The following is a 24,831-nucleotide window of genomic DNA, read 5'->3' as shown; positions in this document are numbered from 1 at the left end:
CTTCCTCACGGAAACCTGGATGAACGCCTCCTCAGCGCCCGACATCGCCATCGCCATCCCGGACGGATACAAGATCACCCGGAGGGACCGCGTCAACCAGACTGGAGGAGGCATCGCCATCGTCCACAAGAACACCATCCGCCTCACGACCTACTCCGACGACACCCTCACCACCACCGAACACCTGCATTTCCAGATCCACACCGACCCCAAGACCACCCTCAGAGACACCCTCATCTACAGACCCCCGGGACCACGCACACAATTCAGCGAAGACATCGCGGACTTCATCAGCCCGCACGCCCTCCCCTCCGCTGACTACATCCTCCTCGGGGACCTCAACTTCCACCTGGAGAACAACAACGACCGCAACACCACCTACCTGCTGGACAACCTCGCCAACCTCGGACTCAAGCAACTGGTGACCACCCCCACCCACTACGCCGGCCACACGCTTGACCCCGTCTTCTCCTCCAGCAAGGACATCTCCTTCAGTCACGCCACCGGACTCCACTGGACAGACCACAGCTGCGTCCACTTCAGCTTCAGGAGAACCACGCTCCACCACCACCAGCAACAGGTTCCCCGCAGAAGCTTGAACAAGATCACAGCCGACCAGCTCGCCACATCCCTGAGTCAGAACCCTCCCGCCAGCTCAGCGAACCTCAACCAAGCCGCCAACAACCTACCGAGGTGGATCAGCAACTGCGCAGACGACCTCGCTCCACTGAAAACCCCCCTGCCAGACCCAGCACCAAGAAAGCCTCCTGGTTCACCGACGAACTCAGGAGCTCGACGAAGAACTGCCGGGTCCTCGAGAAAGCCTGGCGCAGAGACCCTACCACAGACAACATGACCACCCTCAAGCTTGCTACTCGAAAACACCACCAACTGATCCACGCCACCAAGAAAACCGCATTCAAGGAACGACTGGACAACAATGCCCACAATAGCAAGGAACTCTTCAACATCGTCAAAGAGCTCTCCAACCCCAGCGCCGGAAACAACGACATCACCCCATCGCAAGACCTCTGCAACTCGCTCGCCTCGTTCTTCCACAGCAAGATCACAGACATACACAACAGCTTCAGCACACAGCCGACGCACCCTACGACCATACCAACGCCCCCCACCACCACCCTCCGTGCCTGGACCCCGATCAACACCGAAGACACCATCCGCACGATGAACTCCATCCACTCCAGATCACCAACCGACCCCTGCCCTCACCACGTCTTCAACAAGGCCGCCTCCGTCATCGCACCCCATCTACAGGACATCATCAACGCCTCCTTCGACGCGCCACCTTCCCACGGAGCTGGAAGCACGCCGAACTCAGCGCCCTACTGAAGAAACCATCAGCAGACCCCACCGACCTCAAAAACTACCGCCCCATCTCGCTCCTTCCTTTTCCCGCCAAAGTCATCGAGAAGACCGTCAACAGACAGCTGGCTGCCTTCCTCGAGACGAATGGATCCCTCGACCACTTACAGTCCGGCTTCCGGGCCAACCACAGCACCGAGACCGCCCTAATCGCAGCCACCGACGACATCCGAACCCTGCTCGACAACGGAGAAACAGCGGCCCTCATCGTTCTGGACCTCTCCACGGCGTTCGACACGGTATGCCACTGCACCCTCATGCAGCGCCTCAACAACATCGGAATCCAGGAGAAGGCTCTGGAATGGATCATTCCCTTCCTCACCGGAAGAACACAGAGAGTCCGCCTCCCCCCGTTCAGATCAGAAGCCACCGAAGTCATCTGCGGCGTACCACAAGGATCATCACTCAGCCCCACGCTGTTCAACATCTACATGAGCCCCCTCGCGGCCATCGCACGCCAACACAACCTCAACATCATCTCTTACGCCGACGACACCCAGCTGATCCTCTCCCTCACCAACGACCCCGCCACCGCCAGAACCAACCTACACGAAGGGATGAAAGACATAGCCGAGTGGATGAGGAACAGCCGCCTGAAACTGAACTCAGATAAGACGGAAGTCCTCATCCTGGGATCATCACCCTCCGCCTGGGACGACTCCTGGTGGCCCCCTGCCCTGGGCAGCGCACCCAAACCAACAGACCATGCACGCAACCTGGGCTTCATCCTGGACTCCTCCCTCTCCATGACCAGACAAGTCAACGCCGTCTCCTCGTCTTGCTTCAACATCCTACGCATGCTACGTAAGATCTTCCGGTGGATCCCCACAGAAACCAGGAAAACGGTCACCCAGGCCCTCGTCACCATCCGACTGGACTACGGCAACTCCCTCTACGCCGGAACCACTGCAAAACTCCCGAAAAGACTCCAGCACATTCAGAACGCCTCAGCACAACTCATCCTGGACATCCCCTGACACAGCCACATCTCCGCACACCTGAGAAACCTGCACTGGCTCCCCGTCAGCAAGAGAATCACATTTCGACTCCTAACCCACGCACACAAAGCTCTCCACAACCAAGGCCCAAGATACCTCAACAACCGCCTGACCTTCTACACTCCCACCCGCCAGCTTCGATCGAACAGCCACGCCCTCGCCGCCGTCCCCCGCGTCCGAAGAGCCACAACGGGAGGAAGATCCTTCTACCTGGCTGCCAATACGTAGAACTCCCTCCCCATCCACCTCCGCCTGACCCAAGACCACCTCGCCTTCAGGAAGCAACTCAAGACCTGGCTGTTTGAGCAGTAGCGGACCCCCCTACCCCTAGCGCCTTGAGCCCCTCCGGGTGAGTAGCGCGCTATACAAATGCTTTGATTGATTGATTGATTGGGCAGAGGGAGAGGCCTTTGGGCCTCCCTCGCTTTTACAGTATCATTTGCTGTGGGGAGGTGGCGGTCCCCAGGGAGTGGGGGAGCATCCCCTGCACCTACAGTATCAATTGCCCAAGGGAGGTGGGGGCCCTCAGGGCTTTTTATAAGGCCTACATTCCTCCGGGATTTGGCCCACTCGCTGGCTTTAAAAAAAGAGACCCGGGAGCCTGCATGTCTTTTCAAATTTTGCTGCACATTTTCAGTTCCACCTGCAAGTCTGCGGAAATTGTTTAAAATTATTTTTCACCCCTTGCGGGGTCCCTGAGAGATATCCCCACCATATCTGGGGGGTCAGGGTAGTTATAGCCTGCCATCTTTTCTTTATTTTTTAATTTGTTTTTGGGACTCAGCTTCTAGCCGAGCCTCAAGATGGCTGCCAAAACATCCTGGTTGAAGTGCTGGCAGCCAATCAACTTTTAATAGGAACCACGAGTCCACTGCAAGGACTTGCGTCCCCAGATATTTATCCTTTTTTAAGCTAGATATCTGAAAACCTACTGAACGGATTTATACCAAATCATAAAAAGCATGCTTTTTGGACGATCGGCTAGCGTTCTACATAATTTGGTCTAATTTCATTCAGCATTTCAGGCAGTAGTCGTGTTAAAAAAAACAAAAAACAATTACACTTAACATGGGGAACACATACTTTGGACCCCCCCTTATTTCCCAGTCTCTGCTTAACGGATCACCTCAAAACGTTTAAAACAGCAGCTGTACCAAAAAGGGGACGTTTTGTAAAATTTCAAGGGCGCCAAAATTACTGTAAAAAACAAACATTTTTCCTATGGAATCTTTGGTCTTAACTGTAACTACCTATTTTCATTGTAATGGTATGCAAAGTAAAGATATATCCATGGTAAATAAATGCATGGAAAAACACATGTTGTATATGGACATTCGAGACCATGTTGTCATTGCTATTTCCCTTATTACCATGGCCACCTACATTCTTCAGCTTAAATTTGCGGTACAGAGATTGGTGGCTGTGGTGAAAGATTTCTTAATATCATTTCTGAATTGGTTCCTAATGCACTTAATGCCTTTTATTTCCTTGGCTGCTGTAGCTGTTGATCATCCCATTTCTAACCAGCACTTTGAGGTCACACTCTTGCCTAGACTTCTTTCAATTAGGTCTATGTATGATGGGTTACCTCCAGGCACCACCTGGTCAGCAGCAGAGCCTGCAACAGTCATAACCTTTAACAGAAAATGTTTGGTGATTTCTAAGAACATTGGTGGGATTCCCCTGCTCGATTCAATAATCTATTTAAATTCACTATTTTAAAACACCTCTAGGATGCTTTTTGAAAGTCCCTGGGTGATGACGCATCCATTTGTGTCAGATTTATATGTTGACTCCAAACACAGGGCCTGATTCACAGAACTAAGTTAAGACAAAATCCTCAACTTACTACCATTTGGATATAACTTTAGGACTCCTAAATGCATTCTGTAAATTCCGAAAGATTTAAAATTAGGATTTTTCTTAGTGTAATAGTAGTAAAGTTAGGACTCCTAACTTTAGTACTCAGTTTAGGAGTAGTAAAGTTAGGACCCCAGATTGTTTAGGAAGCGATTAAAAACTCTGTTGTTCACTTAATCTACAGTTACTTTCAGCTCCCCACTGTTTTTACTGGGCTTCCGCGCTGGGACACTCTTAGTAGCCGTGCACGGTATTAATGTTTATAACATGACAACATAACATGATAAACCTGAGCTAGTAATCCCGCTTCATGCTTTTGCAGTCTGTTGGCTTGTGTAAGTTTTGATGCCGAAAACACACATATACAGGTGTAGCTCTTTTTGCATACAGATGGTAAGCCAGGTAGAATTGGATAATGTCTTGTTTAGGATGCAGTTTATATGAGCCTCTATGTGTTGCAATATGAAGTTGAATGGCACCATGAGTGGAATAAGAGGCATACGGGCACATGCATCACAGGAAATTGCATTTGCAAACGGTGCGAATCGCAAAATTCGGCCGTTTGCTAATGCAATTTCCATTTTTGGGATGCATTATGCATTTTGTTGTTCTCGCAATTGAAGAAATCGCAAAATTATGATTTCTTAAATTGCGATTGCATTTAAGGAATCTCAAATTGAGATTCCTTAAATGCAATGCATCAAACTTTTCAAATTTGCGAATTCGCAAATAAGGGGTGCAAATTACCATGAAGTTTACCTTCATGGTAATTTGCGAAAACTTTGAAAAATGCACAAAAGTGCATTTTTCAAAGTGCCATTTTACAAACACATATGCCCTTGGGGCATGTGTATGTGAAAAATTTACTTAATGGCAAATTTCAGGGGTGCAACAGGGTGTCCTTTGGACCCCCCCTGCACCCTTGAAATTGCATTCTCATTTTGCGATTCCTTAATTGCGATTCGCAAAATGAGAATGTCTTCCCATTCATTCCTATAGGCCTCGAGGCCCATAGGAATGAATGGAAAGGGATTCCTTAATTGCGATTCTTAAATTGAGAATCGCAATTAAGGAATTTTAATAAATCGCAATTTATTTAGCGATTTCTTGATGGATTGCAGTTTTCGATTCCTTAATTGCGATTCCTTATTTTTTGCAATTAAGGAAACGCAAACTCCAATGTTGATGCATGAGCCCATTAAAATGCTGTGATTTTCTAAGAAATGCCATTTATAGTTGAACATTAACTTGTTGATGTAAGAACTAACTTGATAAGGCAACAAAAACTCAAGACCTAGATAGTTGCTTAGCTGAAGCATCAATAACATCCATTGACCTAGATCGATCATAGACACATCAAAGAAACCCTTTATGTTTCCTTCTCTTGCATTAAAAGTGTGGGCTGAGGGAAAGAATTATTTTCAAGGGGACGCTGAGGTGAATGTGGGGTTCAAGGATAAAAGAAATGCAAATTCAAGATTGGTAAATATAGTAAAACACTATAGAATGATGGGGTCAAACCACATTTAAATACATTACCATACTAACAAAAGTAAAATAGATGGAAGCAAAATGGAGAAAACGACTTTAGACTGTTTCAAGTTCAGTCAACAGTTCAGAACAGTTACACTGGAGTCATTACTATCCCTGTTTCCAGGGAACGCTTTGGTAGTACAAGGTTGGTAAGGTAGATCTGATCAAAACAGGTTAAGGCAGGTTTAATCTTGGCAAACAGGCCAGGTAGAAAAAAGTTAGCACATAATTTTAATCTAAGTCTGTATTTACCCAAAGAATGAGTCCTAAAAGCGAAGAAGCTTGATCTAGATGTTGATGAAGTCTGTTACACTCCTCAAGTGGTTAGCCCAAAAAACAGGTATGCATATCATTATGAACAAGACGCATGCCATTGACAAGCAGCCCTATGGTCTCATAGTGTCTGTTGTCAAAATGGGTACGAAGAAAGAACCAACAATGCTCCTGGGTAGAACTGTGAGTGCACTTCAAAGACCAAGTGGGTTTCCACATCCCTCGATATCACAATGTTAGATAGTTGGACTTGCTTCACACTGTCATCAGTATTAGCACCATTGTGCCCTTGAGAAGTGTCTAGTTCCAACTTTCCACATGTGGTTTGATGTCGAAATGGATGGGGGAGCGAAGGACATATGGTGAAGGGTGGCATGGACCTTGGTAAGCAGAGATTGAGCATGGAACAAAAGAGAGGATTAATGAGAGGCCTGTAACAAAAACTGTGCCCTGATCTAGTTTCCTCTGAGCTCATCCCTCTTTTTCATTAGACCCATCCTGATGCTTCAAAGTCCATACATACTTATCTCTCATAAATGCATGAATATTGTACATTCCACACTTCTAGAAATTGAATACACATTTCGTTGTCCACATGATAATTTCAGTGTCCTCCTTAAAAAGCTCTCATAGAACTCAATGAGGTCCTTGCAGTAGAAGCAGGATTGCCTTTTTTCGATCTATGACTGTGAGATTTCCAGCAACTTCCACTGGTACATCAGAATCTGGAATTTCATTCAAGGTCTAACGTTATTTTCCTGTATTTTTTCTCTTTTTTCCTTACTTATTGCCATCTGAGACCATCTTTTATTCCATATGCAGACTGATTTTCTAGAGAAGACCCTTGACCCAAATATCCTTATATTTAATGGATATGTGTGTACCTGAAACGTATCTCTACAACTTTCTCTGAGCCTTACAGGAGTCTGTAGAAGCAAGGCATGCTACGACTGCACACCATTCTCTGTGCAAATCACTCTCCCCTATTGCACTCAAGTAAAGCCCAACATGCTTTGCAGTGACCATATAGACAGCACAATGAAAACATACGATGAAGAATGCCATCTGTCATTGCTATTACTGACTGTGCCCACAGTAACTGTTATGTCAAAACGTTCACCACATTTTTCTGAAATACTTTCTAGTGTGTGCACAGTGTGAACATAAAAAACTGACTCTCATAATACTGTCCCGGTATTACTGCTAATCCACTGCACCCATTCAATTGATCCTAAATGGACTAGTATTCCTCACTGCCATTTTCCATATTTTGTCTATTCTGTTTACTGATATTTGGGGATACTCTCATCTGTAGCTATCTATTTATGAAAACATTGTGGCTAAAAAAAATGTGATAATGCAAGTCAGTTCTTTCAAACACAGAGTTTTATCAAACCTAAATCTAGAGACCTCTTTCCAAAGCTACCTAAATGTAGTTGGGGGATGAAACAAAGATTTTAACTCCAGATAAAATAAAATATGTGCAGCAGAGATGGAACTTTTACAGCACAGCTTTTTTTATATTTGGAAATGTCAGATCATTCAGTATTTTCAGTTCACATTTGGTATGAGCAGGCATAGTACCAACTTATGTTCAGGAAGTATATCTCACTCCTGCAAACACGTAGAAGATGGGCTTTGTAGAGAACAGAGTGTCAGCAATACAGAGTGTCAAATGTTAGACCTCCTGAACCACTTAATCAGTACTTTCTTGGACCTGTCAACATTTCAGCAGGACTTTATTAAGATTCTGCCATCCTGCCACTCAGTGGCACTCACCAGGGCCCTCTAGAGGCCTGCCTTTATCACTAAATTTGAAGGTGTACACTTCTACACCTTGCTTTGCCAGTTACACTTTGCATTCCAATTCAGATTTCAACTCTACAGTCCTGATGCATCATGGTCTATGTAGTTCTCTTTCTCTTCAGACCCTCTCTAGATCACCTCCTGGTGGTGGTTTCTTGTTCGGTAGATTTGTTCCCCGATCCTGTGGATACTTTGAACCCTTTATGCCTATATTCTGGACCCTTCTCCATGTTTGTTTTAAACCAGACTCTGTTATAGGTTTTCATATTCCCTGTCTTGTAACTCCTGGTTTCCTTGGTCTTCCTTCTTACAATCTCAGTCCATCCTTCCCTTCATTGGTGGTTCCCTGATTCCCTGCACCTGGTCAAGTCCTTGCACCTGGCTTTATCCCTGCTCCTGTGCTCATTCCCTGAGCCTCCAGCTAGTTCAACCATGTAGGGGAAGTGCCTCAGGGTGCAACTGTATTCTTTTGAGTCCTATGTTCCTGCTGCTATCATTAAAGGCTTGTCCTTTGATTCTCTTTCAGTTTTCTCTGAACCTATTTACCTGTTTTAGGCTGTTTTGCAGTATCTGTTTCTGTCTCTTGTTTATCTGCATCTCTGTTCCTGTGTTAGCCATTGATCATAGTCTGATGTCTGCACTCTTCTTGATCTGGCCTGTTATATGCAGATTCCTTGCCTTGTGTTTTGAGTTCCTGTTCGTCTACATGTTTCTATCTTCCTTTGTTTGACTGCGGATCTTTCTTAGCTTTTTCTGACCATGATTCAAGTCCTGCTTTTGCCTGTGCTGAGTTTCTGTTTTGGTGTTCTGTGTTCTGTTCCCTGTTCTGTTTTGTATTGTTATTGTTATACTGATTTTCATTGCATTCAAGGATTCCAGTTACATTCCAAGGCTTGCGCCATTGGCACAGAGAAACATCCAGTGAACTTTCTTCATAGAAGATGCTGGGTATCTCCCATAACACAGCGAGATTAATCTGCTTCTGTCTGTCATATAAGATCTTTTTACCAGATAGAGAGATAATTTCCGAGGAGCAGACAAGCTAGCATTTATGATAGTTTGTCTATCATTTCCCTGCTTTACATTCCTGTTGTGTGTACTTGTGTTTTGCCCACAGACGCCCACTGCCCTATTCACAGAATGTTCCAACCTGCTTCAGTCCTCTGTTTCTGTACTGCTTCCCTTCCAGCCTTCTGATACTCTCTTGTTTGTATTCACTTTAGAGACCACACATGAACCCAGTATCTAGTCTCACCCAACTAGTGCTCTGACTGATCACCCAGATAGTACCCTGCGTGACACCTGACAGACAGTCTTGTTCCCCAGAGTGCAGCCCTGATGCTTGAAGTCTGCTTTGTTCCTCAGAGGGGTGTCCTGCTGTTACCAGAGAACTGCCATGCTGCTTGAGCCCTCCTTTTTCCTAAGAGGTTTATCCTGCTGCTTGTGGCCTGCCTTGTTTTCCAGAGAACTGCCCTGCTGTTTGAGGTTTGCCCTTATCTATGAGAAGGAAGACCAGGCCTGCTCCTTTCATCCCAGGCTAGCTTGAGTGACTCCAAGAGTCAGTTGACTGATCTCCTGTTCTGAGCAACAGGAACACAACAAGCTCCAGAGGCCTCCCCGCGTCTGCCCAGCTGACCTGCTGCACTGGACCTGTTTGGACCTGCAACTGGACTGCGTGAGCTCCGCTGGCTTCGACTAGCATGAAAAAGTGTCTCCCCAAGTCATGGACCTTTGACTGGCATCAGTCGAGCTCCTCCTGTCAAGAAAGATGAACTCATTAAGATTTGGGCTCCTTGTGGCCTCTTCACTGTGATTTTAACTCTTCAGGCTGTACTTTGAGAAAAGTAACTTTTTCAGCTGGACTAACCTGGTCCCTGTATCCAGCCTGTGGTGCATTAACTTTGGACTGAACTTGTAACTTTCACTGATCTAGCACGGCCAGTTGCCTCGAGTTGTGCTTTGTGCTCTTAGGCACTGTATCTACTTAAAACTTTGAAATTGCATATCTCTAGTTCTAGTGATTGCATTTTTGATGTGTGCTTCATAAATAATTAACTCAATGCCTCTAAGTTGGCCTTGACTGTATTCGTGCCTAACTAGCAGAGGGTTAGGCACAGGTTAATTTAGTGTATTTTGTGGTTCACCCTGACAAGGATTGTGGTTATTGATGGAGTGGGGCTTTCACCTCCCTCAACCAATAACTCAATTTCTTACAGAAATGAAATATCCTGATTAATTTATTCTAAATATAATCTACAGACACACCAATTAAAATCTTCCCTACACTGACCAACCACCGTCTTCGCAACTTTGTGGCTATACCATATCATACAAGATTTTGTTCAGGGTAACACATTTGGATAATCTATATTATTTTAAATCGCAAGTACAGCGCACATTCAAAAGAGTTATGTGTTCTTTAATGTCTCTTTCATCAAAGGAACAGGAGCTGCCCGTGCAGGAAGAGCGGTGGGGCAGACTCAACAGATGAAGACGAGGGAAAATTAAATATGTATTTAATTTAAGCTTGTTGTGATCAGTTGAGTCCCCCCCCAATCCCCCATGCTCTTACCTGCACAGGACCCCCGGCAAAGGAAAGTTACTGATGAGTCAAGTCAAGGAAAAGTTGTCATATATTGTATATGAAGGGAGCATTCTGCTCTTCTTTCGGCATCATGAGCTAATTAGCTCCCTGTCAGGTTGTTCATTCCTTGCCCAAGAGAGTCTTGGTGTGATATTTCCAAGCAAGTGTTTTACAAGGTGGAGAGGTTAATTCTCTTTCGTTAATTAAATGTGTTGGGTATTGGGCCACATGACAAACTAAGGGCCATATGTATCAAAATAGAGTATTGAGAATCTCAAATTGCGATTTTCAGCGAATTGCAATTTGAGAATCGCAAAATTCAATGTATGTGGGATTTGGGGCCATATGTATGAAGCCAATTTGCGATCGCAAAATCTGAAATTCACAGAATGTCAGTGTTTGCAATCGCAAATTAGCAGTGTGCAATGTAGCTCGCAAAACCCCCCTTGCAAAATAAGGAATCACAAATTTTGTGAGTCCCTGTTTGGCGATTGCATGTAAGGAATCGCAAATTGTGTTTCCTTATATGCAATGTAAGAAGCACAAAAGAAAGTGCGATTAGGCCTTAAGGAATCGCAAATTACCACCAACTTCAAGTTGGTGGTAAATTGCGATTTCACTTAAAAATTCACTATTTAGCATTTTCTTAAAGTGCAATGTGGCGCACATACATGACCCACATATATTGCATTTTGCGATTCTCAAATTGTGAATCGCTGAAAATCGCAATTTGAGAATCGCAAAACTCTATTTTGATACACATGGCCCTTGCTAATAATTTTGCCAATCCCATATATTCCATATTTGCGGATCGCAAATTGAGATTCGCAAATAAGGAATACCTTCCCATTCATTCCTATGATCAAAGAGGCCCATAGGAATGAATGGGAAGGCATTCTCAATTCCCGATTACCAATTAGAGAATCGCAAATTGAGAGTGTAATTTCAAGGGTGTCAGGGTGTCAAAATAACACACTGTTGCTCCCCTGAAATGTGCATGTGTGCAAATGTGGCACACATACATGCCCTAATGGCACTTTAAAAAAATGCAAAATAGTGAATTTTTAAGTGAAATCGCGATTTACCACCAACTTGAAGTTGGTGGTAATTTGTGATTCCCTGAGGCCCAATCGCACTTTCTTTTGTGTTTCTTACATTGCATTTAAGGAATCGGAATTTGCGATTCCTTACATGCAATCGCAAAATAGGTCATTGCAAAATTTGCAATTCCTTATTTAGCAAGGAGGTTTTGTGTGCTACATTGCACACTGCTAATTTGCGATTGCAAATGTTGAAATTCTGTGAATTTCTGCGTCTGCGATCGCATATTGGCGTCATACATATGGCCCTAAATCATATCTGTCTGTAATTGACAATTTAGAGTGAAATGCTTGCCATAAAGAAAATCAGATGTAGTATTTTAAATGTAATTTCACCTATTTGTTACAATTACTTTCATCAGATGTATAATGTCTCTGGAACTGAACACAGTGACATGACAGATAGATAAAGAGTTCAGATCAAGGACCAATTAGCAGTGCAGAAAGGACTGGAGGAGTTTTTATTAATCAGCATTACTGGCAAACAGCTGCAATGTAAGAAGACATTTCCACAACTGAGAGGCAGTAATCCTGAACTCTCTCCTGCCACATCTTGCTTTCTTAGGGTTTTAAATAGAGACAAAGTGATTGATCAAAGTTAATGCATAGGGATATACAGAAAGTTGGGGTCTAGTCCAAATGTTGGGCCTGAGAGGTAGATGGCCTCCTGCATGAGGGAATGTGCCTTGAACTATATCTGAGCCTTCAACGGAAGTCTATATATGGAACAGTGTGCTTCCAGCAAGTGGCAATACTTCCAAAGGTCAGACATCAGCTGATCATACTTAGAATGCATTGAGGTTTACCTGTGTTTAACTATAATTTTAGAAGACCCAAATATCTCAAATTATCATAGGCCACTTAAGCTAATGGGAGAAGGTGCTTCTCTAACTCATCACAGAGTAGGGTGGGGTTAGTGAGACCTGCTCATCTCACACCACTCGATGATGAGTTAGGGAAGGGTGAGTGAAGTATCAGTGATAGAAAGTTAGCCCTGGTCACTTTGGTGCTTAAACCTGAAGTGCCCAGGGCTGATTTTATCAATGATGCTAATAGTAGTGTGATGAGGGGATGGTAATACCTACCCATCTGCTAGAAGACATATTTCTAAGGTTATTCTGCTCCATTTGGCAAAGGTAATAGAGAGCAAGAGCCTTTTAACCAGCTTTGGGGAACACTCTGATACGACTATGAATACATCTTTGCGGTGTTCTGAGCACTGTTCCCATAAAGCTCGCCGGCTTACCTTTAAAATGCATTCCATTCCCAAACCTGCTTTTTTATTTTTACTTATAATGGAGTCTATCCGATATGACAGAATAACAAACACAACAGTATAATGAGGGCATCGCAGATCCTGCTATCTGGAGAAAACAAAGCGCGTTTTATCTGCAGGGCACATTCTGTAACATTGAGGAGATTAAAAATCACAGCAGTAAACACATTTATAGATTGAGTTTTTAGATTAAATTGTGTGCTTAGTTCATGGTTTGCTGAACGTCTAATAAATTGAACATCTATGATTTGTGGTGGAGGGATAATAGCTAGATAAGTTCAGGAAACCTTGCCTCAAATATTAAAAAAATAAATAACTGAAGGGGCAAATGGTCTGCCTTGAATTATTGGAGGCATGAATTATTTAGCAAGATGATTACATCCACTCCTAAAAGCTGAACTATCTTTGTGGCAAGGTTGATACAGAGTATTGCACCGATTGCATTCATTTTAAATTGAGTGTTCTACTTGTGCACTGATCTTCCTCCAGAACACTATGTGAATCATAGAAGGACCTTTTGAAAACAAAGTATAATGCCATTGAGTTAAAAGCTGTTGAAAAACCGTGTTACAAGTACAGTTGTGCAGGATTTACTACATAAGTCTTTGAAAATTACAGCGTTTTTAGAGATTCTAAGCAATATATCAGACCTGTAAAAAGGAGGCATAAAGTAAATGGAATCAAATGCCGGCAGGATAAAATAGTCAAAGCTTATTTGTGGAAATGGTGATGGACAGCATTTTATTGGTGAAGCTGTTGCATGTATCACATCTACATTCGAGGAGGTATTCTTCACTGATGTAAACCCACTTTAGAAGCAAACTGTTAACCTTTCAACAAAGAGTCAATATGCAGCAAGAACCTGTTTTTGAGCATTGTATTCTTGAAATGTTGTATTACATTGAAAAAAAGTAAGAATATTGCTAGAAAAGATGTCCTGCCTGACACCACAAGAGGTCCCTGGATTTATTTTTCATCACTCTCCTTTTTTTTTTTTTTGATTTAGGAAAACTTTTATTAAAATATAAAAAAACGTAGAATAGACATCTGGCTTTCTGATGTACAGTACAAAATGTGGTATGCTTCGCCTTCGTATTCTCCGAGAGAGAGAGGAGAAGAAAAAGGAAAAAGGAATAAAGAGAGAGGGGGGGGGGGGCTAGTTGTATGTCCTTTGCTGGGGTCTCGTCAGCTGTGCATCTAGGAGCTCCCGCATCTCTTCTTTTGGGTTGTGTTCTTTTTTTTTTTTTTTTTTAAATATCTTTATTGCATTTTATCTTTTATGGTACTTTAGTCTACAAGCATCGATACACATCACTTTGGCAACAATATCACTTGTTCCATAACACTATACATATAAATCAAAACATTTCCTTCACTTTGCTTCAGTGTCGTCCATGTCTGGGGTATAAGGTTGCACATGCGTATACAAATCTCTTTGGGCTCCTGCGGCCCGCACATTCTGTCATCTCCAGTGGAAGGCCACAGTGAAGGTGCTTAGTACGCCTCTCCATGGCAGCAAGAGTAATGCGTAAGAACATCAATGTATGCAGATAAATGCAGTTCACATTTGGCTCCAACTCTTGAATTGCCTCATATAACGTGTCATAAGCAAATAGATCAAAATACATGCAAATGTCAAGTCTGTGCACTAGATATTATTTTCGATAAGAATTCAACTGCATCCAACAACAGTAAATGATAAATCAAAACAAAAGAGACATCATATAACCGCGGGTGTATGTATCAAGTGTCTAGTGTGTCATCTGGGTGAAGACGGGGTCAGACTACCGTGCAAGTATAGTGTGTGGGCTGCTACTTTAGTTTTCTATGCAATTGTATGGTTGTGGGGGTAACGCATGGCAGGAGCTACTTCTGTGTGGTGTTTTTCGGGAATGTGAGGTTATTGCCCAGCCCAGCAATTGCAGTTGGGGTGGCATGTAGAGACAGCGCTGTATCAGCATCTAGGTGGCTCAGTAGTTGTCAGGTGCCGATCGTTGCACAGGGGGGTATCTGCAGCGTGGCATTAGAGCATGTGAGAGTTCTAAGCATTTCATCCCAGGTCTGCGCAATGGGATACTTTCGCAACCCTGCCGTTTCTTCCGTGTGTAGGGTGGTGCCCTCCGCCCATACCGAGACTTCAAGGGATGTCACCCAATCTGATACCTCTGGTGGGTCCTTGTGCTTCCACCTCTTAGTTATGAGTTGCTTTGCTGTTACGAGGCCGAGGTCAAGAAACCTGGAGCCTACCTTGTTGGCCTTGGTTCTCTTGTAAAGCCCCAGGATTCAGACCTCCCACGTGGAAGGTATCTCACTGTTAGTGCAATTGACGAGTGTTTCCAATATCGCACACCAATAGTGTAAAAGCAGGGGACAGGACCACAGCATATGTAATAGATCAGTGCCTAGGAGAAGACACCTTGGGCATTCAGAAGTGTTGATGTTAAAATACTTATTAAATTTGTCTGGTGAAAGATACGCCCTGTGTAATATGTAAGTTTGTATGAGTTTCAATCCTGAATTTCACGGTATGAATTTCACGGCACTAGCTATTACGCGCTCCCACTCTTTATAAGTCCAGGGACGGCCTCTGTCTTCTGTCCAATATGTGCGGAGTCTCTGCAATGGCTTCAATACATGAATGAGCAGGGTTTTTACCAGCCAATGTCTCACATGCAATCCCTCCCCATTACGTGCAGGTACTGTAATAACTGATGTGTCGGCGGCTCATTGGTCATGTCACCCCACGCTAGTGTGAACATTCGCATAATGGCTGCGTGTAGAAGAAACTGGCCCACTGGTAAACCATTTCTGCCGTCAGCATACAAGTCTCAAAGTGTCTCCACTCCCACTTCAACCCAGGGTGTCCATGTCATGTCAGTTACAGGGCCTCTGCCTCTGGGCATCCCGAGAAGCGGCAGTACCGGGGTATATGGGATTGTGTCTTTTGTGAGGTGAAGGCTTCTCCTGAAACACCTGTGAGCCAACTCAACATGTATTTGTGTTGGGCAAGGAGTTTTTCCTAGCGGGTGAAACAATCCACATATCTGGGCCTGCGCCCAGACTGTGTTCTTGATTGCCGTATCCACCAGATTCTTGCCACTTAGCCACTTTCCGACCCACTGTAATTGCGCAGCTAAGCAATATAGTTCCAGGTGAGGAACTGCTAAGTCGCCACATTCCGGGGGTGAATATAGTTTCTGCAGAGCTATGCTGGGCCGCCCCGCATTCCAAATCAAGCCATGGAGTAACCCCTCCATTTCTCTAAAGAGCTTCTCTGGGACATACGCCAGAAGATTCGCAAAATAATATAAAAACCTGGATAGTACCATCATTTTAGTTAAGGTGACACAGCTTATCACATTGAGTGGCAGGGCTTCTGGAATTGCATCTATTCTCTGATTGAGGAGACGGCGCGAACCAGATTACCCTCCAATAAATCTGTTGGGGACCTGTATATATATATTCCTAGGTATCTGAACGCGGTCGGATACCAATTAAGTGTGGTTCAGTTAATAATTATATCGGTTGCAGCTACGTCCTCACAGAAAGAGTAAGCGCCTGACTTAGCCCAGTTCACCCTGAGGCCCGATACCGCCTCTAATCTACAGAACAGTGCTGATATCTCCGGCGGCACAGCATGAAGATCTCGTATATAAAATAACAGGTTGTCCGCAATAACAGGTCGGCCGCTGGTCCCCTGCGGCCACTGAGTCCTCTGTGGCCCCGCCCCCTGAGAGCTCACTGCCCATTCCCTGCCCTCGCCTCCCGCCTCCCAGCTGCTCCTCCCTCTCACCTCCCCATATATGCCGGCCTCACGGTGACGAGACCCTACTAGGTAGGTCGCTCCCCCTCCGCACAGCACCGCCTGTGTCTCCCTGCCCCAGCTGCCACTGCTGAGGATGTTCAAGGCCCTCCACCACCCACAGGCTACCACCTGTGCCTCATCCCTGGTGGCCAGTGGTAGGCCGTAGGTAGGCTTGTTCATCCTCCACTTTATTGCTTAATTGATTTGCCTGTCTTTTCACTGTTGTGTCTGTGACTGCTGTTATCTGTCTTCCCCCACTGCCTGTACATGGTCCGTGCCCCCTTTTCTTCCATCTGTTCCCCTCTCTGTCCCCGAGCTCTCTCTGCCCGGTGTTTCCTTCTGTACCCCTCACTGCCCCGTGTCCCTGCCCGGTTTTCCATTCTGTTCCCCTCACTGCCCCGTGTCCCTGCCCAGTTTTCCCTTCTGTTCCCCTCGCTGCCCCCGTGCCTCTCTGCACGTTCTGTCGTCTGTTCTCAGCTGCCCCTGTATTTCTGTATTCTGTATTTTGCCTCTGTACCACTCGTTTTTCTGGTATTTTTGTGCCCTTTTTGCCTTCTGTGCCACTCGTTTTTCCCTCGTTTTTGTGGTCCCTTTTGCCTTCTGCTCCACTAGTTTTTTTTGCCCGTCTGCCTTCTGTGCTACTTGTTTTTCCCTCATTTTTGTGCCTCATTTGCCTTCTGTTCCACTCGTTTTTTGTGCCGTTCTGCCCTCTGTTCCACTGTTTTTTTGTGCCCTTCTTCCTCTGTGCCACTCGTTGTTCCCTCGTTTTTTGTGCCCTTCTGCCTTCTGCTCCACTCGTTTTTTGTGCCCTTCTGCCGCTGTTCCGCTCGTTTTTTTCTGTGCCATTCTGCTCTCTGTGCCACTAATTTTCCCCTTGCTTGTGTGCCTGTTTTGCCTTATGTTCCACTCGTTTTTTGTGCCCATCTGCCCTCTATTCCACTCTTTTTTTTAGTCCTTCTGCCCTCTGTGCCACTCATTTTTCCCTCGTTTTTTGTGCCCTTCTGCCCTCTGTTCCATTTGTTTTTGGGCCCTTCTGCACTCTGTTCCACTCGTTTTTCCCTCATTTTTGTGCCCTTCTGCCCCATTTTTTTTGTGCCCTTCTGCCCTCTGTGCCACTCGTTTTTACCTCGTTTTTTGTGCCCTTCTGCCTTCTGTTCCACTCAGTTTTTGTGCCCTTCTGCCCTTTGTGACACTCATTTTTCCCTTGTTTCTGTGCCCCTTTTCCCTTCTGTTACCTTCGTTGTCCCTCACCACCCTCGCCTTTGCGTCCCCTGCTGCCCCACCCCCTGACTGCCCACTGCCCATTCGCTGCCTCCGCCTCCCGCCTCCCACCTGCTCCTACCTCCGACCTCCTCATATATGCCGGCCGCTGCACGGCCGCGTTGCAGGGCCTAAGGCAAGCACGTCTGCGCCCGTCCGTGCCTGGACCGCGCCCAGTGCCAGAATCCCTGACCACCGCACCCACCACCACGGCCGCTGCCACTACGACGCCAGCACTCTGCACGCTCTCAACTCCGGACGGAGCCACTCTAGCTTCAAGGCCGCCCTAAAACGCCAACACGGCCCCTTCACCTGACAGAACTGCAGCTACACTAGCCTCAGAGCTGACGAACCACCCACCAAGAAAGACCCCAACCACCTCCGATGCATACTACTGAACACCCGCTCCGCACGCAAGCATGTCGTCGAGCTCTGGGACCTGCTCGGCACAACATCCCCGGACATCACCTTCCTGACAGAGAGCTGGTTTAACAACTCCTCCACACCCGACATCGCCATAGCCATCCCAGACAGCTACAAGATCACCCACGGAGACCGCACCAACTGAGTCGGAGGAGGAATCGCCATCGTCCACAAGAACAGCATCAGGGTCTCGAATAGCACCGACGACGTGCTTAGCACCGCCAAAAACATACATTTCCAGATCCACACAGACCCTAACTCCACCCTTAGAGGCACCCTCATCTACCGACCCCCTGGACCCCGCCCCCAGTTCAGCGACTCCATCGCTGACTTGATCAACATGCACGCCCTGACCTCCACCGACTACATCCTCCTCGGAGACCTGAACTTTCACCTTGAGAACAACAACGACAGCAACTGCACAACCCTGATCGATAACCTTGGCAAACTTGGACTGAAGCAACTCGTCACAACACCCACCCACTCTGCCAGCCACACACTCGACCCCGTCTTTTCCTCAAGCCTGCACGTCTCCATCAGCCACACCACCAAACTCCTCTGGACTGACCACCGCTGCATCCACTTTGCCTTCCAGAAACCCACCACACACCACCGCACCCAACAGATCCCCCGCTGCTGCTGGAGCAAAATCACCAAAGACCAACTACATGTAAACCTCGCTCTCAGCCCCCCCACCGAACCCTCCAACACCGACGACGCTGCCCACAGCCTCAGACGCTGGATCGAGGACTGCGCCAACACTGTCTCCCCGCTGAAGAAACCGCCACAGAGACACCAGAAAGAGGGCCAGCTGGCTCACCCCAGAACTCCTAGCCTCCAAGCAAGCCTGCCGGAAACTAGATAAGAAATGGCACAGTGAACAAACTCCGGATAGCCATGCAGCACACAAGGACACTATCCGCAACCTCCACCACCTCATCAGGGCGCCAAGAGGACCTCCTTCAAAGACGGCCTTGATAACAATGCACACAATAGCAAGGAGCTCTTCAACATTGTGAAGGAACTCTCCAACCCCAACTCCAACACCACCGACATCCCGTCGTCGCAAGCCCTGTGCGACTCCCTCGCCACTTTCTTCCACCGTAAGATGGCAGACATCCATGACAGCTTCAAGATCCAGACAGCCCCAACAGACAGCAACACAACAGACCCTCCGCACACCATCGACCACGACCCCCTGCTAGCCTGGGCCAGCATGAGCATTGATGACACCATCAAGACCATGCCCACAATCCACTCCGGCTCTCTGTCAGACCCATTCCCGCACCACGTCTTCAACAGAGGAAGCAGTTCCATCGCACCCCACCTGCACAATGTCATCAATCTCTCCCTCGAGACCGCGACCTTCCCAGAGATCTGGAAACATACCAAGATCAACGCCCTACTCAAAAAACCTAAAGCAGACCCAAGAGACCTCAAGAACTTCCGGTCCATCTCTCTGCTCCCTTTCCCGGCCAAGGTCATCGAGAAAACCGTCAACAGACAGCTAAGCCGATACCTTGAGGAAAAAAGAATCCTGGACCCTTCCCTGTCAGGGTTCCGCAGCAACCACAGTACTGAGACTGTCCTCATCGCCTCCACTGATGGCATCAGGACCCTGCTGGACAACGGTGAGACCGCAGTACACATACTTCTAGACCACTCTGACACCTTCGACACCGTCTTCCACCGCACACTACGCGCACACCTCCACGCCACAGGGATCTGAGACAAGGCTCTGGATTGGACCGCCTCCTTCCTCTCCAGCAGAACCCAGAGCGTCCGCCTACCCTATTCCGTTCCAAAGCCTCTGAGATCATCTGCGACGTAGCCCAGGGATCCTCCATCAGCCCGTTCAACATTTACATGGCCCCGCTTGCACACGTAGCCCGACAGCACAACCTCAACATAATCTCCTATGCCGACAACAATCAGCTGATCCTCTCCCTCACCAAGGACCCCATTACCGCCAAAGCCAACCTCCATGAAGGAATGAAGGCCACCTCCGACTGGATGAAGTCTAGCCGCCTGAAGCTGAACTCGGACAAGACGGAGGTCTTCCTCCTCAGCTCCAACACTTCAGCCTGGGACGACTCCTGGTGGCCGACAGCACTGGGGGCAGCCCCGACACCCACCGACCACGCACGCAGCCTGGGAATCATCCTCGACTCAATACTCTCAATGACCAATTAAGTCAACACCGTCTCCTCCTGTCGGGATTGAAAGCAGCACAAGAACACGCATGCGCCACTAACCTGAATCCGATGGCCAGCAGAGACGATATGATGATAGTCCTCCCAACTCCCCTCTGCACAATACCCAATAAAGCAGTTGTCACCAATATCGGAGTATGTACGGAAGGGCGCCGTGAGGTGTACTGGCAATGGGGTGTCTGATGCTCCCTTTGTGCTCTGATCGGGATATACCCGCAAAGTCACTGGTATCGATATACTGCAGGGGGAGGAGAAGACAGAGAGGAGAAGATAAGTACCATAGCCTGTGATTGCCTGAACTCCCTTCCCCTCTGCCGCTAAACTCACCGACTTCTCCACACCTGATGCCGTGAATAAACCAAGATACTGTTTATGACACGGTGTAATCCCCTGGTTTCCTCAGGATTGGGGCAGCTCTTAGGCTTCACCCTTGTCTGTGCCCACAACAGAAGATAGATAGGTATGTTGTCGTAAGTAGCTTTATTGAGCAAGAATTGGCTACACACGCGTAAGAATACTCAAACTAGTAAGGCAAAACCACTGCCCTAGCAAGGTCTTAGATTCCAACCGTCCTCTGCATGAATGCCGGTCCCGACATTCTCCAACAGAGGACCCAGTGCTAAGCAGTGGCCGACAATGCCACTCGAGTTCAATCTGATGGTGTATTCCCACAGATCGTCCTCCGCATGATTGTCGGTCCCGACACTCCCCAACGGAGGGCAAGCACACTTGTGTGAAGGGCTTCTTGAGGCACCCTTGTCCTCACGCTCAAAACACTTGAGCGGGGACAGCGGCAATGACTTAGCAGCCTTAGCGTCTCTCACGCTCGATAAACCCTCGAGCGGGGACAGCGGCAATGTCTTAGCAGCCTTAGCGTCTCTCACGCTCGATAAACCCTCGAGCGGGGACAGCGGCAATGTCTTAGCAGCCTTAGCGTCTCTCACGCTCGATAAACCCTCGAGCGGGGACAGCGGCAATGTCTTAGCAGCCTTAGCGTCTCTCACGCTCGATAAACCCTCGAGTGGGGACAGCGGTAAAGTCTTGGCTGCCTGAGCATCTCTCACGCTCGATACACCCTCGAGCGGGGACAGCGGAAATGTCTGGGCAGCCTGGGCGTCTCGCTCGCTCGATAAACCGTCGAGCGGGGACAGCGGAAATGTCTGGGCAGCCTGGGCGTCTCTCTCGCTCGATAAACCCTCGAGCGGGGACAGCAACAAGAGATTCAGAAGCACTCGGCTTCCTTTCTGCTCGATAACCCTCGAGCGGGGACTGGGGCAAGGAAACAAGGAAGGAGGAGCGTTTCGTGCCTCACGCTCTCTCGAGCTGGGACGGGAGACTCCAGGGACAGCGGCGGATGCTTCACGGCTTACCCGTACTGGCGGCTTGCTGTCAGTATCCTCGGGTCGTCGTTGGTGCTCTCCCTCTGAACGTCTCGGGGAATGGTTCTGCCTCTGGAAACTCGAAATATCCGACGCCGAGTCCCGCCACCGCTGTTTGTTTTAAGGCGGCGTCAGCTTCCGTCGCGCGCGGTGCCCTCCTGGGTAATGTAGTTCTTGTGGAGGGCGTCGCGGGATTTGTAGTTCGGTGAACGGATCGCTCCGATTGCGGGACTGAACCGCGGGACTGAACCGCAGTGTCCTAACAGCACATCCCTCTCCCTTCAGGGCCCCACCGCCGGACCAGGCTTGTCTGGATGTTTCTTGTGAAAAGCGGAGACCAATCGAGGCGCACTGATCCCTGAGACAGGCTCCCACGACTGTTCCTCCGGCCCATAACCTTTCCACGCAACAAGGTACCAGAGACGGCCCCTGCTCCACTTGGAATCCCTGATGCACTCCACCTCGTAGTCGAGATCAGCATCTACAGCCACCGGCGCAGGCCTGGCTCCCCTTGCCACGACGGAGGGTTTGAGGAGGGACACGTGGAACACCGGGTGGATTCGCATGCAGCCCGGCAGGTCCACTCGCACGTTCACAGGGCTAAGACACTCCTTGATGCGATACGGCCCGATGAACCGTGGGCGGAACACGCTCTGTTTCCGAAACCTTAGGTTCTTTGAGGACACCAAAACGTAATCCCCCACCTTGTACAGAGGGCTTGGCCGCCGACGCCTGTCCGCCGAGGTCTTGTAGGCTTTCTTGGCATTCTCCAAACACCTCTTAGCGCCCCCGATCGTTTCCTTGATGTGGGCGACTCGTCTGTTGGTTTCGGGAATGCCCACCATAGTGGCTGGGTGCACCAGAGGAAGGAACCGGGGATGGTGTCCGTAGTTGCTGTAAAATGGCGACACTCTCGTTGAACTGTGAGTGGCATTGTTGTATGCGATTTCAGCTAGCCATAGTTTGCCAACCCATTCTTCCGTGCCCATATCGACGAAACAGCGAAGGTATTGTTTGAGCGTCTGGTTGAGGCGCTCGGTTTGGCCGTCCGTCTGGGGGTGATAGCTGGTTGACAAGGCGGAAGTGACATGTAAGGACGAACACCAGGTTTTCCAAAATCGCGCCGTGAACTGCGATCCACGGTCCGACACGATCACACCGGGCAGACCATGGACCCTTACCACTTCTTTCAGAAGCGTGATGGCCAATTGGCCTGCTGTTGGCACTCCTTTGCAGGCGATGAACCTACCCATCTTTGTGAGGTAGTCGATGACCACGAGGATGGCGGTACACCCCTGGTCCTTGGGCAGCCCCACAATGAAATCCAAGGAGATGTTATCCCACGGTCTCGTGGGGGTTGGAAGAGGTTGTAGGAGTCCCTGAGGACGGCCGTGGTCTGACTTCATGGATGCGCAGACTGTACATGAGGTGATCCACCGACGGATGTCAGCCCTCACTGATGGCCACCAGAATTGTCGTACTATGCAGTCCACCGTCTTTCTCAGTCCAAAATGACCCGCACAAGGCGATTCGTGACACCACCGGTATGCCTGTTTCCTCAGTATTTCTGTTGGTACCAGAACACAGTGGCCTTTCACTGGGATACCATCCTTGACCTGCCACTCTACGTGTCTTTGAAGCCAGGTCCTCCATTTGAACGAGTTGATACCGCTTTGGATCCCACGAAGGAAGGCCCCGGGTTGTATTGCTCCAACCACCACACTCGGGTTTATGATGGCCTTGATGGTCGGTGAGGGAGGGCCATCGTCCGTGGACTGTCTCGACAGAGCATCCGCTTTCCGGTTTTCAGAGCCCGGCCTGAAGATGATGGTAAAATGAAAACCAGAAAAGAACAGCATCCATCGTAGTTGACGCGGTGATAGTTGCCTGGCGGCCGTCATGAACTGGAGGTTCCTATGGTCTGTGTACACCTGAACCACTTGTCTGGCCCCCATCAGCAGGTGTCTCCATTCGGTGAAAGCGTCTTTTATGGCTAACAACTCCTTTTCGGCGACGTGGTAGTTGATTTCCGCAGGGTTCAGTTTCCTTGACATAAACGCCACAGGGTGAAGCATTCCAGACACCCCGTTCCTCTGAGAGAGGATGGCCCCTACCACCAGGTCTGATGCGTCCGCCTCCACGATGTACTGCTGCTCAGGGTCTGGATGAGCAAGCACAGGCGCCGACACAAAGGCGAGCTTCAATGCCTCGAACGCACCCTCTGCCTCAGTTGACCAAAGAAACACGGACGATTTCCTCAGGAGATGCGTGATGGGGGCTACCAGTCCAGAAAACCCCTCGATGAACCTCCTATAAAAGTTGGCAAAGCCAAGAAAGCTCTGTACCTCCTTAATGCTCTTAGGGGCAGGCCAGTCCACCACCGCCTTGACCTTCCTTTCCGCCATTGTCTGTCCTTCTGGGCTCAGCATAACCCCCAAGAACTCCACCGTTGATACGTGGAAGTCGCATTTGCTGAGCTTGCAGTAGAGCGAGTTCTCCCTCAGGATTCTTAGCACCGTCGCCACGTGCCTCTCGTGGTCTTCCAAACAGTCCGAGTAGACCAGGATGTCGTCTATGTATACGATGACGTAGACGTCCAAGATATCACGCAGCACGTCGTTCAGGAAGAATTGAAACGCCGCAGGAGCGTTGCAAAGCCCGAACGGCATCACTTTATACTCGAATAGTCCGAACCTCGTCTTGAAGGCGGTTTTCCACTCGTCTCCGCAGCGCATGCGGACAAGGTGGTACGATCCCTTCAGATCGAGCTTGGTGTATATGCGTGCCTTCTTGACTTGTTCCAGGAGCACGATGATAAGGGGTAGCGGATACCGGTTTTTGATCGTGATGGCTTTGAGCGCCCTGAAGTCCACACAAGCGCGGAGCTCTCCGTTTGCTTTCGGGATAAAGAACAGTGGCGAGGCCGCCGGTGACTTGG

The sequence above is a fragment of the Lissotriton helveticus genome, chromosome 2_1, assembly GCF_964261635.1.
Source record: "Lissotriton helveticus chromosome 2_1, aLisHel1.1, whole genome shotgun sequence".
NCBI lineage: Eukaryota > Metazoa > Chordata > Amphibia > Caudata > Salamandridae > Lissotriton > Lissotriton helveticus.
Note: the sequence above shows the minus strand (reverse complement) of the source record.